This window comes from Carcharhinus amblyrhynchos, chromosome 22 (assembly GCF_965287045.1).
Source record: "Carcharhinus amblyrhynchos chromosome 22, sCarAmb.v2.hapA, whole genome shotgun sequence".
Lineage (NCBI taxonomy): Eukaryota > Metazoa > Chordata > Chondrichthyes > Carcharhiniformes > Carcharhinidae > Carcharhinus > Carcharhinus amblyrhynchos.
Genome location: NC_137345.1, coordinates 7909828 through 7926214, shown reverse-complemented (window position 1 = coordinate 7926214; position 16387 = coordinate 7909828).

Genomic DNA, 16387 nt, shown 5'->3' with positions numbered 1-16387 from the left:
GGGCCATTTAGCATGGCCTAACCTGCATATCTTTGGACACTGAGGAACAATTTAGCCTAGTCAATCCATCTAATTGCGCATCAGTGGGCTGTGGGAGGAAACCAGAGCATCAGGAGGAAACCCATGTAGGCACAGGGAGAACATGTAAACTCCACGCAGATACCCAAGGCAGAAATTGAACCCGGGTCCCTAGCACTGTGAAGCAGAAGTGTTAACCATTCTGCCATCATGCTGCCCCTTGGGCAAGGTGGACTGGTGGCACTGTGATGATACTGTGCTACTGATATATTTTGTATTTAAGGGGACGGCTTTAACATTCAGTGTTTTGTTACAGAGGGTCGGTTTGTTTGGAAGGAGTACAGCAGATGCTGTAAAGTAGGATAATTACTTATTTTAGCCATGTAAGAGTTTATTTAGTAGAAGGCTTAATGAACTTTTGTTTACAAAAGAAAAGGACACCAGTTTTATTAAAGTAATGGCAGGTGTGTTAGATATACAGGGACATATAGTCATGTGATATTATGTTAATGGAAGGGGCTAGGCTTGTAGCAGCAAAAATAGTTTCAAATTAATGAGAATTAGTGACTGGAGCCGTAAAAAAGATCTCTCTCTCTCTCTGAAAAGTCTCTCTGAAAACTCGGAGGCTGTTACCCAAGTCAGAGCAAGTATTTGTTTGTTCGCTAACTACATTTAAGTCCATAAGAGAAATATTGCTCATTTGGAACTGAAATAGTGATAAATTGGAAATTAAGAGTTGTTTCTTTTCATGTTTAAAGATTGTTCAACAATTAAGAGTTAAACTGTTTCATTTTGCTAGAGTTGTACTTAAACTGTGATATGAATAAAGGTTGTTTTGATTTTAAAAAAAGCTCCCTAATTTGTCAATGGAATTACTCCTGGGGTGAAGCTTTCCTCACGTTTATGCGAAAAATAGAAACTTGTTAGGGTCTAGTCTGTCTTCATAACATACCTGGGGGTTTTTGATCTGGCACCCTAACAATGGCACCCCATCCAATCAAATAACACCCCACCAATCCACCTCCAGATATGCCCCTGGTGGATTGGGAGAGGAGGGGCAAAGGGCATTTTATTTTATTAATTCATAGAACATGGGCATCACTGGGGGGTCAGCATTTATTGCCCATCTCTAGTTGCCCAAAGACAGTTGAGGGTCAACCACATCACTGTGGCCTTGGAGTCACATGTAGGCCAGATCAGTTAAGATTTCCTTTCCTAAAGGACATTATGGACCAAGTAGGTTTTTCCGACAATGGTTTCATGGTCATTGGTAGATTCTTAATTCCAGATATTTTTAAAATTGAATTCAAATTCCACCGCTTGCCGTGGCAGGGTTCCCAGGACATCAGCTGAACTTCTGGATTATCGGCCTAGCGATAAAACCACGAGCCTCCCCTTTTGAGTATAAAAATATTTCCCAATTTGACTGCAGAAAATTTGGGCTCTAATTTTTAGATTTGTGTCCCCGCGTCTTGGACTTCCCCTATCAGCAACCCCGTAAACTTTCCTCACAAAGATCTATCAATCTGGCTTTTGGAAATTTTCAACTGATGCTCAAACATTTTGGGGAGAGAGTTGCAGATATCCAAAACCCTTTCATGTGAAGAAAAGGATGGGATGACCTTGTTCTAAGAAGATTGCCAAAAAACAGTACCAAAACATTGAGCATCACGTCATTCTGAACGCTTCCCATCACCAGAAATAGAAGTCTCAGAGCAGTAATAAGACAGGACAAGGGTTGACTGATATAAATGTTCATGTGATTGAAACTTTATTGAGTTTAGCCTTTTTAAATGATTTGTACTTATCTGGAGTTAGGTTCATTGACCTGTAATTGTGTTGTGTTATAGATCTGAGGGTTTAAAATAAGAATATCTAATAATGGTAATGTTGTTTTCTTGAAATTCGGTTTTGAATTTGACTTCACTGCTCCTTTGTGTATCGTTTTGCGAAGTGAAATACAAAGGCTCAATCCAATCCAATTCTGATCCAAATGAATGGCAGACAAATCTCTTCTCTTTCATCTTGTCACCGTGCTGTTGAATTTAGGTGTATCCTGTACCAGGTGGTGAGGGAAATAACTGGACCATTAGACAAAAAATGGACAGCATTTCTGTTTTGCGCTTACAGCAGAATGGGAAATAAAATCAGAAGAGAGGCAACACAAAAAGAAGCAAGTGGCGGAAATTTGAAACCAAAGTATGGTGGCACGGTGTGTAGCACTGCTGCCTCACATCGCCAGGGGCCTGGGTTCGATTCCCGGCTTGGATCACTGTCTGTGCAGAGTTTGCACGTCCGTCCCGTGTCTGCCTGGATTTGCTCTGCCTTCCTCCCAGTCAGAAAGAAGTGCTGGTAAGGTGCATTGACCATGGAAAATTCTCCCTCAGTGCACCCGAATAGGCGCCGGCGTGCTAGCACTGCTGCCTCGCATCGCCGGGGACCCAGGTTCAATTACAGCCTTGGGTTGCTGTCTGTGTGAAGTCTGCACATTCTCACCCTGCCCACGTGGGTGTACTCCGGGTGCTCCGGTTTTCTCCCACAGCCAGAAAGACATGCTAATTAGGTGCATTGACCGTGCAAAATTTTTCCTCTGTTTCCCCAAACAGGCACTGGAGTGTTAGCACTGCTGCCTCACGTCGCCAGGGACCCGGGTTCGATTCCTGGCTTGGGTCGCTGTGGAGTCTGCATGTCCTCCCTGTGTCTGTGTGGGTTTCCTCCGGATACTCCAGCTTCCTCCCGCACTCTGAAAGACATGCTGGCTATGTGCACTGGCTGTGCTATATGATCCCTCAGTGGAGCTGAACAGGAGCCGGAGTGTGGCGACTAGGGGGATTTTCACAGTAACGTATTTCTACTTGTGACACTAATACATAAACATTCCTTGGTGCAGTACTTAAATGTCAATTTAGATTATAGCTGGAGGGGGACTTGAACCCACAACCTCTGACGTAGGTTTGACATAAGCCTGCTTGTGACACCAATGAATAAATAAAAAAAAGTATGTAAAGAGACAAAATGAATCACTGCAAAGAGAGGGAGAGATTTCTTTTTACAAATTTGATAATTTTGGAAGCAAAGTGGCGGACATTTGATTTTGTTACTAGACAATTAATTTGGATTATTAGCCAATGGGTTTGGGTGACCCAAGAATGGAGAATAATTACTCAACCTTGCCCACATCCAAAAATAAGTGAGGCATTGCAGGTTACTGACAGTCTACATTCACACACTTTCCAGAATCTTCTCCATTCCCAACCTTATTTTCTTGGATGGTCCTCTTAACTATTTGCACATTCTTTTCTTTATTGAGATGATTCTTGATATAAGCTGGGTGGCACAATGGTTAGCACTGCTGCCTCACAGAACCGGGGACCCGGGTTCGATTCCAGCCTCGAGTTTGCACATTCTCCCCGTCTCTGTGTGGGTTTCCTCTGGGTGCTCTGGTTTCCTCCCACAGTCTAAAGATTAATTAAGCTGCAGAGCTGGGCTGAGAGGTGGCAAATGGAGTTTAATGTGGAAAAGTGTCAGGTGATTCACTTTGGTAAGAGTAACAGGAGTACAGAATATAGGGCTAATGGAAGGACTCTTGGTAGTGTGGATGAGCAGAGAGATCTCGGTGTACATGTGCATAGATCCCTGAAAGTTGGCACCCAGGTTGATAAGGTTGTTAAGAAGGCGTACGGTGTGTTAGCTTTTATTGGTGGAGGGATTGAATTTCAGAGCCATGAGATCATGTTGCAACTGTACAAAACTCTAATGCGGCCGTACTTGGAGTATTGCGTGCAGTCCTGGTCACCGCATTATAAGAAAGATGTGGAAGCATTGGAAAGGGTGCAGAGGAGGTTTACCAGGATGTTGCCTGGTATGGTGGGAAGGTCTTATGAGGAAAGGCTGAGGGACTTGAGGTTATTTTTGTTAGAAGAAGGTTAAGAGGTGACCTAATTGAGGCATACAGGATGATCAGAGGGTTAGATAGGGTGGACAGTGAGAGCCTTTTTCCTCGGATGGTGATGGCTTATACAAGGGGACATAGCTTTAAATTGAGGGGTGGTAATTATAGGATGGATGTCAGAGGTAGGTTCTTTACTCAGAGGGTAATAAGGGCGTGGAATGCCCTGCCTGCAGCAGTTGTGGACTTGCCAACTTTAAGGGCATTCAAATGGTCAGTGGATAGGCATATGGATAACATTGGAATAGTTTAGGTTAGAGGGTCATTAGATTGGTTCCACTGGTTGGTGCAACATCTCGGGCTGAAGGGCCTGTACTGCGCTGTAATGTTCTATGTTCTATGTTGTAATTAGATTGGCCATGCTAACTTGCCACTGGATGTGTATGTTTGGGGGATTAATGGGGCAACAGAAAAAGGGCCTGGGAGAGATACTCTGTTGTTGAGTCAATACCAATTTGTTAGAAACATAGAAGATAGGAGCAGGAGGAGGCCATTTGGCCCTTCATGCCAGTTTCGCCGTTCATCACAATCATGGCTGATTATCCAACTCAATAGCCTAATCCTGCTTTCTCCCCACAACCTTTGATCCCATTCACCCCAAGTGCTATATCCAGCCGTCTCTTGAATACATTCAATATTTTGGCATCCTACTTCCTGTGGTAATAAATCCCACAGGCTCGCTGCTCTTTGGGTGAAGAAATGTCTCTTTATCTCCGCCGTAATTGATCTACCCCGAATCCTGAGACTGTGACCCCTGGTTTCGGACTCTCCCACCATTGGGAACATCCCTCCTCCATCTACCACGTCTAGTCCTATCGAGTGATGGGCTGAATGGGGACCAGGACAGGTTGTTGGTGATCTGAACCCCTAAAAATTTGAAGCTCTCGACCCTTTCTACTTTGCCCCCGTTGATGTAGACTGGGACATGTTCTCCTTTACACTTCCTGAATTCAGTGACAATCTTCCTCATTTTGTTGACATTGAAGGAGAGATTATTGTTGTCGCACTAGTTCACCAGGTTCTCTATCTCATTCCTGTACTCTGTCTCATCATTTTTTGAGATCCGACCCACTTATGTTGGCTGTGAAATCAGTCATGCAGTACAAATCCTAAAATGAAATTCCTCAAGCTTATGTTAGTGGATAGGCTGAAGTAGCCAGTACTTATTTTGTGAAACTGAAAACTTTTTTTAAATTTAAAAACCAGGAGATTTAAACGCCTTAACAACTTAACAATTATACTGTGCAAATGCCTTCACAGCTTAACAGTTCCAATGAGTTTAGCCACTTTTACAAACATGTATGTCTACATTTAACATTCCCCAAGCTCATCTGACTTCTTCCAAAGATGCCCCTGGACCTATCCAAAAGATATCTTATGCCTCCTAAAGGGTATTCTACCTTTCTAAGAACTCCTGTGAACCTAGCAGTGTGAGTGGCGGGTTGGCACAGTGGTTAGCATTGCTGCCTCACAGTGCCAGGGACCCAACTTTGATTCCTGGCTTGGGTCACTGTCTGTGTGCACATTCTCCCTGTGCCTGCGTATTTCCTCCAGGTGCTCTGGTTTCCTCTCACTGTCTGAAAGATGTGCTGGTTCAGTGCATTAACCCGAACAGGCACCGGAGTGTGACGACTAAGGGAATTTCACAGTAACTTCATTGCAGTGTTAAAGTAAGCCTCACTTTTGACTAATAAATAAACTTTAAAAAAGTTTCGCCCTTCTGTTGAGAAGTGTAAAGGTCACAAGTCACATTTTGGAAATCCAAATTAAAATTTGGATCTGTTTCAAGACAACTGCACATTTCAATTTGCAGCTGCTACTGGGAACCAAGAATTTGTTATTTTTATTAAAAAAACAAACGCCTCCACATACACTATAGAGAAATAGAGATTAGAGACTTTTACTGAAAATCCAGACTTTGGCAGAGGGCGATTACTCTTTTTGGGATGGTTTCGCCATCTACTCCCACATCCCCTTGATATCTGCCTCGGCCCAGATGTATTTTGCTGGGTTGGAGTTCATTTTTGTTGTTGTGGTGAGGGAATCCAAACATTGCTGCCAGAAGAGATGGCAAAGCCTCCTTACAGAGGTAGACTTCTCCCTCCCATTAGAAGGTGGGATTCCAAAGCCAGGCTTAGAAAAGACCAAGATATTTTAGCAATGAAACCATTGCGGCTGACTGAGGAGGCCAGTAATAGGCCTTCGTCCACCAATGGGACACTTCTAAACCATAATTGTTACTTCCCAGTCGACTTCCGCATGGAGATTGAAGAAAGCAGTGATAACAAGGACAGAGAGCGGAAGGTCTGCTGGGTTCTGAGGCCCTGGTAAAGTTTAAAGTTTATTTATTAGTCACAAGTAGGTTTACGTTAACGCTGCAATGAAGTTACTGTGTAAATCCCCAAGATGCCACATTCCGGCACCTGTTCGGGTACAACTGAGGGAGAACTTAGCAGGGCCAATGCACCTGACCAGCACGTCTTTCGGACTGTGGGAGGAAACCGGAGCACCCGGAGGGAATCCATGCATGGAGGCACAAGGAAAACATGCAGAGTCCATGCAGAGAGTGATCCAAGCCAGGAATCGAACCCAGGTTCCTGGTGCTGTGAGGCAGCAGTGCTAACCACTGTGAATGTTGGTTAGTGTAATGCCAGTCAAACAGAAACCCTTTTCTTCTGTTCTATAATTTATTATAAGCCTTTGAAATTTGGCATTCTTGTGTTTATCCTTATCAGTGACAACACGTTTCATTTCCAGCACTAAGCCCCCTGCTGCATTCTGCCTGATTTTTGACTAGACAGTGGAGGAGATTGCTCTCCCCACAACCCCCTCCCCAATTCCCCACCCCCCAACCTCTCTCCCTTCTCTCTCTCTCACTCCCTCTCTCTCTCCTCCCCAGCCCGAACTTCCCCTTTCCCTTCCCCCACCACTTTGGATTTGATTGGAATATTAGAAATGCAGGGGGAAATCATAGAATCCTTACAGTGCAGCAGGAAGCCATTCAGCCCAAGGAGTCTGCACTGACAACAATTCCACCCAGATCCTATCCCCATAGCCCCATATATTTACCCTGCCTCTAATCTACAGGGCAATTTATCATGGCCAATCAACATAACCTGCATATCTTTGGATTGTGGGAGGAAACCGGAGCACCCAGAGGAAACCCACGCAGACACGGGGAGAATGTGCAATCTCCACACAGACAGTGTCCAAGCCGGGAATCGAACCCGGATCCCTGGAGTTGTGAGACAGCATTGCTAACCACTGTGCTGCCATGCCGCGGATGGGAAAACCATGTGATAGGTGGAATGCTGGTTTCACAGAATTTCCTCCTGCACCCCACACCCTCCCCTGCACCCCTCCACACACACAGACACAGACACAGATACACACACACACATACGCACACATGCTCACACACACACACTCACACTCACACACACACACAATTACACACACATACATACACATACTCACACACACACACTCACACGCACACACACACATACACTCACATACATACATACAAACACACACAAACATACAAGCACATGCACACACATACATACACACACATATAAACACACACACACATACACACACATATAAACACACACACATATACACACACTCACATACACACACACTCACATACACACACATACCCACACCCACACACTCACATACTCACACACACACTCACATACACATGCACACACATACATACACACACATATAAATACACACACACATACACACACATATAAACACACACACACATACACACACACTCACATACACACACATACCCACACACTCACATACTCACACACACACTCGCATACACATGCACACACACACACACTTTGCTGAATATTAATCTTAACTGACTTCGGTAATGACGAGTCAAATCAAGTGCTAATCCAGTGCTGCCCCTGACTTTGGCAATTCACTGATGAAGTGATCAGGTTGATATTGTCACTCACTCAGTTCCTGCCTCAAAATTGCTGGAACAACAATTTCTAAAATTGTGGCTGTTTTCCGAGAGGAGATTCCCATTTGCCTTTGATCACGGTGGGGGTGCACTCATTCTGAAGCACTGAACATCACTCCGCCTGACCAAGGATACCAGCAACAAGATTTATCCCTTTCAGTGTAATTGTGTGCGGCCACGGTTGCTGGTGGCAGCCTGGGAGAACCGTGCAGCGGCAGTGTTAACTTCTATTTGGTCACAGCGCTTCATTTTTTTTCCATGGGCGTGATTGACAGAATCTCACTGAGAATAACTGCAGAGGGAGAGAGATAAAAGGAGTCTGAATCTTTAGAAGCTCAGTGTAACGCAAAATTAATACAGATTTTATAAAAGGACTCAGTGTGCATAATAATATTCTCCATCTTCAAATCAATCAGTGATAACTCAAGCAAGTAATGAAAAGATAAAAATGTCTTTTAAAGAGCGTTCGGGGATATTTTCAAGCCTCCTTTTCGCGACTTTCAAGTTGCGGTAATCAGGGGCAAGGACAACCAGCTCAACTTTTAACAATTAGGGAGGTTTCTACTGACCTTCAGAGGACCTTGTTCCCTTTCAGCTGGACTCAAAGCTCAGTCGATGTCATGTTTTGCCTGCTAACACCTCTGTAAAGCACCTTTGGACGTTTTGGCCGGAATTCTCCGTCCGTTCACGCCCCGCTGCCGCGGTCAGCGAGGACGGAGAATTCGGCGCCCAGCCAATTCTCCACTCACTCCAGCTGGACGGGAGAATTCCGGCTGCAAGTGATGTTGGAGAATTCGGCCCTTCGTTATACTTGAGGTGCTACATAAATGTAAGTTACTACGACGGAAAATAAATACTTGCATTTAATTAATGGCCTTAAGAATCATAGAATTTCTGTAGTGCAGAAGGGGACCATTCGGCCCATCGAGCCTGCACCAACAATAATCCCATCCAGGCCTTATTCCTGTAAGCCCGCGTATATACCTTGCTGATCCCCCTGACGTTAAAGGGCAATTTTGCACTGCCAATCTACCTGACCTGCACATCTTTGGAGACTTTTAAGATGTAGCAGTCTCCAGATTTAAAAATACATACCCATTACTGCCTTATTCTGCAGCTGGTATTCTGCAGTGGACGTTATACCATAAGACCTTAAGACATAGGAGCAGAATTAGGCCACTCGGCCCATCAAGTCTGCTTCTGCCACTCAATCATGGCTGATACTTCTCTCATCCCCATTCTCCTACCTTTTCCCCATAACCCCTGATCCGCTTATTAATCAAGAACCTATCTACCTCTGTCTTAAAGGCACTCAATGACCTGGCTTCCACAGCCTTCTGTGACAAAGAGTTCCACAGATTCACCACACTCTGGCTGAAGAAATTCCCCCTCATCTCTGTTTTAAAGGATCGCCCCTTTAGCCTGAGGTTGTGCCTTCTGGTTCTGGCTTTTTCTACTAGTGGAAATATCCTCTCCACGTCCACTCTATCCAGGGCCTCGCAGTATCCTGTAAGTTTCAATAAGATCCCCCCCCCCATCCTTCTAAACTCCAACAAGTGCAGACCCCGAGACCTCAACTGTTCCTCATACCACAAGCTCTTTGTTCCAGGGATCATTCTTGTGAACCTCCTGTGGAACCTTTCCAATCTTTCCAAGGGTCCCAGAGGAGGTTCAACACAGACTGATCGGTTTTTCCCTGGTTGTTGGGATAATAGATTTGTTCCAGTCGGTTTGTTTCAGATGGGTGCTGGGGGTGGTGGGGGCGGGGAGGTGGGGTGAGGGTAGGGCGGGTGGAAATGAATGATAATCCATCAACATACCAGCTATGATTAGCTCACTGGAAGATAGCATTAGATATTCCGTCTTAAAGGCTCCCACATCTCTTTCATCCAAAGTGTATTAGATCTCTTGCATTGAGCTGGTATGGATGGAACTTGGGAAACCCATCTACATTTATACTTTCCAAAGGTATTTGCAGACCTGAGTTAACCCTTTGTGTGTGCCGTTATTACAAGTCACCTGACCTCTGGCAGCCACCTTAACAGTTTGATTGGTGTCCGTTTTCAAATAAAAGACATTGAATGATAATTACGTGCCAGCTGCGGTCCACGTTTAAAGGCACCTGCGCAAAGATATTTTGGCCTTGGAGGGAGTGCAGAGGAGGTTTACTAGGCTGATACCGGAGTTGAGGGGGTTGAGCTATGAGGAGAGGCTGAATAAACTGGGCTTGTACTCGTTAGAGTTTAGAAGAATGAGGGGAGATCTCATTGAGACTTATAAGATGATGAATGGGATGGATAGGATAGAGGTGGAGAGACTCTTCCCGCTCAGAAAGGACAGTAGGACTAGGGGGCACAGCCTCAAGATAAAAGGGGGGCGGTTTAGAACGGAGTTGAGGAGGAACTTCTTCACTCAAAGGGTGGTGAATCTCTGGAATTCTCTGCCCGTTGAAGTGGTGGAGGCTGCCTCGCTAAATATTTTTAAGACGCGGGTTGATGGGTTTTTGATAAGAGAGGGAATTAAGGGTTATGGGGAGAAAGCGGGAAAGTGGAACTGAGCAGCGACAGATCAGCCATGATCTTATTGAATGGCGGGGCAGGCTCGAAGGGCTAGATGGCCTACTCCTGCTCCTATTTCTTATGTTCTTATGTTCTTAAGACGTGCTTTCATTGGGCACGATTGTCCCACAGACAGTGTGGAGGGAACTTGACCTCCTGGGAAGGAAAACTACAAGTGACTAACCCTGTGAGGTGCTGAACATCTGCATCTTTGTGGGAATCCTCCAATAATCCTGATATACAACTTCAGCTATTGAAGTTCACCCTTTCAGAGTGAAGACAGTGTTTTTAACATTCCTGAAAAAACTCTTCTTCAACAATGAGCCACATTTATAAACCATAAACTATTCTCCTGTTTACAATTTGTAAATATATACTATCCTCTTGAACTGTCTCTTTCTCTAGTGCGGATAGCATAATATTCAGGCTTTTGGGTTTTAAAACTTCATTTATGGGACATGGATGTCACTGACTAGGCCAGCATTTATTTCCTGTCTCTAGTTGCCCTTGAGAAGGTGATGGTGAGCTGCCTTCTAAAACCACTGAAGCCCTGAGGTGGAGGTACGCCCTCATTGCTGTTAGGGAGGGAACTCTAGGACTTTGACCCAGCCACAGTGAAGGAGCAGCAATATATTTCCAAGTCAGGATAGTGAGTGATTTTTGAGCAGAACCTCCAGGTGGAAGTGTTCCCAGGTAGATGTTGTTCTTGTCCTTCTAGATGTAGTTGTCGTGGATTTGGAAGGTGCTGCCGAAGGAACTTTAGTGCACCTTGTGGATGGTACACACAGTTGCAAATGTTTGTTGCTGGTAGAGGGATTGAATGTTTGTGTAAGGGATAGCATTCAAACAGGTTGCTTTGTTCTGGATGGTGTTAAGGTTCTTGAGTGTTGTTGGAGCTGCACTCATCCAGGCAAGTGGAGATTATTCCATCACGTTCCTGACTTGTACCTTGTAGATGGTGGACAGGTTTTGGGGAGTTAGGAGGTGAGTTACTCCTAGGCTTTGAGCTGCTCTGGTAGCCATTGTACTTATATGGTTAGTCCAGCTTAGTTTGTGGTCAACGATAACCCTCGGGATGCTAATAGTGGGGGATTCAATGATGGTAATACCTTTGAATGTCAAGCAGCAATGGTTAGATTTTCTCTATTTGGAGATGGTCATTGCCTGGCACTTGTGTGACATGCATGTCACTTATCAGCCCAAGCCTAGACATTGTCCAGGCCTTGTTGCATTTGAACATGAACTGCTTCAGTATCGGAGGAGTCATGAATGACACTGAATATTGTACAGTTATCAAAGAACATCCTCACTTCTGACCTTATGATGGAAGAAAGATTATTGATGAAGCAGCAATGAATGTGTGAATAAATAATCCCTTTTATTTGAAACCACAAAAGCATGCTGCTGATTTTTTAAAGAATTGACCTGGTACCCAGGGATTGAGAAGTGTCCACACCTTCCTCTCCAAAATGCCCTGACTGTGAATAGTAAGGCCAAGTGTGTAGGGTTTCAGTTCTGGCCTGAACCTGACTGTAACAGGGATCTTGCAGTGTGCAAATTGCCTGTCGCATCTTATGTTTCAATAATGAATGCGTTGTGAAAGTTCTTGATCAGCTGGAAGTATTTTGGGATGTTCTGAGGCCATGAAAGATGCTATATAAATGCAAAACTTTACTTTCTTTTCCCATCACCAACCACAGCTTGTCCTCCATTCAAAATCAGCTTCTGTAGAAAAGTTAAATAGTTTATATTTTACAGAAGGCAGTAGAAATCATAGAATCATAGAAACCTGATAGTGCAGAAAGAGGCCATTTGGCCCATCGAGTTTACAGTGACCACAATCCCATCCAGGACCTATCTCCATACACCCACATATTTACCTTCTAATCCCTGTAACCTATGCGTCCCGGGACACTAAGGGGCAATTTAGCAAGGCCAATTAACCTAACCCATACACCTTTGGACTGTGGAAGGAAACTGGAGCATCCGGAAGAAACCCACATAGACACAGGAAGAATGTGCAAACTCCACACAGACAGTGATCCAAGCCGGGAATCAAAGCCAGGTCACTGGAGCTGTAAAGCAGCAATGCTAACCACTGTGCTACCGTGCCACCCCTAATTATAGCTATGTCTTTTTAAACCTGGAGACTGCTACACCTTCAAAGTCTCCAAAGATGTGCGGGTTAAGTGGATTGGCTCTGCTAAATTGCCCTCAGTGCATTCTTCATTCCTTCCATTCTGGCTTCTTGCACATCTTCATTTTCTTTGCCCCATCATTGATGTCTGTGCCTTCAGCCTTCTTACCCCTAAGTTTTGGAATTCCTGCCCTAAAGCCCACTACCTATCCCCCTCTGATTCCATTAGCCTTCCTCTTTGACCAAGCTTTAGTCCTGATTCCTCTTTCCTTTGCTCTACGTCACTATTTGTCTGAACAGCACTCTGCCTCGGAGTGATTCGCCACCTCGAATGAACTATATAAATGCAAGTTGTTATTGTATTTGTACAGAAATTAAAACTGACATAAGGTGAATGAGTAATTATCCTTTGCCCAATGCCTATTGTACAACTGCAGGAGGCACATGAATTGCGCAACACATCTAGTAGAGAAGACAGGAGGTTAGGACACCCATTTTCGCGAGCAAGCTAGACCTAATAACTCAAGAGGGACGCGAGCAATGCAATCATGTGTGAGCTCTGCACTATCTCATGAATAGAAATAAAAGTTTATATCCCCGCCTGCCTGGTGCGCGACCCTTTCCCTGCCTTCCTTAAGTCGAGGTGTTATTTTCTGCCGTTTCCTGAAATGATTTGTGTGTTTTGTCGAAGACATCTTTGCGCGAAACAAGGACAGTAAAAATAATTGAGGTGAATTTTAAAATATGTTTTAAGACAGTCCTTGAACTGAAAGGTTATCGATCAAAAATGACCTACCTGAAAAAGATGAACTTTGAGGAATATTGCTACAACCTTTAAGGTACAGCAAGTCAATATTGCTTATAGCTTATTAATTAATTTAACCACACCATTTTCTTATGCCACAAATGCACAAGCAGGAAATTTTACATCAATAATTTGCAACTCACCATTTAATGAATGATTTTGCAGATGTTCGGTGTAAGGTGCACTCTCAGGGTAAAGAAAAGGTTCTAAATTCCTTTTTTTTTGGTTTTTGTACTGACTTTTTTGACAACTGCAGCTGTTTTTTTGACAGGTCACAGATTGTCTCTAACCCCCATGCATCACACAAGGAATATTCCAGCAGACAGATAGATAAGGAGTTGCTTGATCCTTTAGACTTATCAATTCTCCTGGGATTAAGGAAATCCAAGAGACTGCTGACAGTGTGCCAGAATTCAATCGGCCTCTGGCTGTCACTCACGGTGACAAAGGAAATCTCCAGATGCAGACTCTAGGTGACAAATAGCGATCCGAAACTGCTGCTTCTGTGAAATGTTGAGCCAGTATTTTATGTGAGGGTGAGAGACTTCCTGGCGCCTTTCCTTTAATTCAGGCATTTGTCATTTTTAATTCTTTCTTTCTGTGCCCACGTCCTTCACACCCAAAGACGCTGGGTGGAATTTCACCCTCGCACCCGCTATGGGAATCGTAGTGGGGGGAGAGGACCATGCAAAGATGCATTGACCTCAGGAGGGATTTTCCTCTCTCGGGGCAGAAAATCCACGTCTGCTATTCCAGCAAGAAAGTTTTGGTCACATCAAGAATGAAACACAGTTTGAAGGAGCCCCGTATGGGAAATTTGACCCAATGAAGGCTTTATAGAAATCCTATAGTACAGAAGAAGGCCGTTTGGCCCACCGAGTCTGCACTGACCACAATCCCATCCAGGCCATATTACTGCAACCCCATACATTTACCCTGCTAATCCCCTGAGGTCAATTTAGCATGGCCAATCTACCTAACCTGCGCATCTTTGGACTGGGGGAGGAAATGGGAGCACCTGGAGGAAACCCATGCAGACGCAGGGAGAATGTGCAAACTCGACACAGACAGTGACCCAAGGCTGGCATTGAACCCAGATCTCTAGTGCTGTGAGGCAGCAGTGCTAATCACTGTGCGACATTGCCACACCTCAAGTGTTGTCTTGAACAATACTTAACTATTGCGAAAAAGAATATTTGAGGATCAGGGTTTCAAACCCAAGACTCAAGTCACGGTTTACTGGGCGACTGTGAGCATTGTGTTCCAATATGTGTTGTAGATCTGGGCAACCTACAGCAGGCACCTCAAAGCACTGGAGAAGTACCCACCAATGGTCCATTTGCAAGATCCACCAAATCCAGAGGCAAGAATCCAAATGGGACAAAACAACCTCTCCTTTTTCCAGGCCAACATGCCCAATATCAAGGCGTTAATCACTATGAAACTGTGAAAGGTTTGACACTGGGAAGTTCCAAAGAACAAATGGGTCTTGGTGAGTTTGTCCATAAATCTCTGAAGGCAGAAAGGCAGGCTAAAAAGGTGGTGAAAAAGGCATATGGCACATTCGCCTTTATCAATAGGGATATAGGTTACAAAAGCAAGGAGGTCATGATGGAGTTGCATAGAACTTTGGTGAAGCCACAGCTGGAGTAAACTGTGGAGTTTCTGGTCACCACATTATAGGAAAAACATGAACTCACTGGATGGGGTGCAGAGGAGATTCACCAGAATGCTGCCTGGGATGGAACATTTAAGTTATGAAGGGAGATTGGATGGGCTTGGGTTGTTTTCATTGGAGGAGAAAAGGTTCAGTGGTGACCTGATTGCGGTGTTCAAGATTATGAGGGGCCTGGATAGGGTGGATAGAGAGCCACTGCTTCCTTTAGTTGAAGGGTCAGTCACAAGGGGACGCAGGTTAAAAGTGAGGGTTGGAAGTTTAGGGGGAATTTGAGGAAAAACATTTTTATTCAGAGGGTGATGATGGTATGGAATGGACTGCCTGGGAGGGTGACGAAGGCGGGATGCCTCACATCCTTTAAAAAGTACCCGGATGAGTACTTGGCACACCATAACATTCAAGGCGATGGGCCAAGTGCTGGCAAGTGGGATTAGGTGGGAAGGTCAGGGCATTTCCTGTGTCAATGCAGACTCAAAGGGCCGAATGGCCTCTTCTGCACTGTAGCATTCTGTGATTCTGTGAAAACCAATGCTGCTGGGTGGGTCACGTGACTGGAATATTTGACAATAAAACAGCTGCCCTACTTGGAACTTGGTCGTGATGGGAGACTCGCGACCGAGCCGCGAGAGTGGGATATCCTCAAAACAACACTGAGCAGGTCAAACATTTTTACCAAGTCATGGGAGACCCTGGCCTGTGAATCTTCATTTTCTCACTTTGTGTGGACTGTGAAAATCGGATTCATTGAGTGACTGGAAAAAAAAACTCATCGGATTCATTGAGACCGGGAGAACAATGCATTGACTGGCATTTCAGATTTGACAACACCAGGTTTTAGTCCAACCTATTTATTTGATAATATATTATCAAATAAATAGGTTGGACTAAAACCTGGTGTTGTCAGACTTTTCACTCCGTTTACGCCAGTCCAACGCCGGCATACCCACATCATTTCAGATTTGAACAGAATTCTGGAAGTGGCAACAGGTTGAGGCAAAGCTTGAGGCAGTTTCGAGAACACGTTGATCACTCATTGCTGGGAAGGACTGTCATTTGTATCCCTTATGAAGACATGTAACATTGTTTTCTCATGGGTGACTGCTGTTTCCCTGTGGCTGTGATTAATATTTTGGCAATAGGAGTGAAGACTTGTGCTCCAGAAATTGCCGCACCTCCAGGCAAGCTGCTCCAGTACAGCTACAACACTGGCATCTACCCGGCAATGTGGAAAATTGCTCAGGTAGGTCT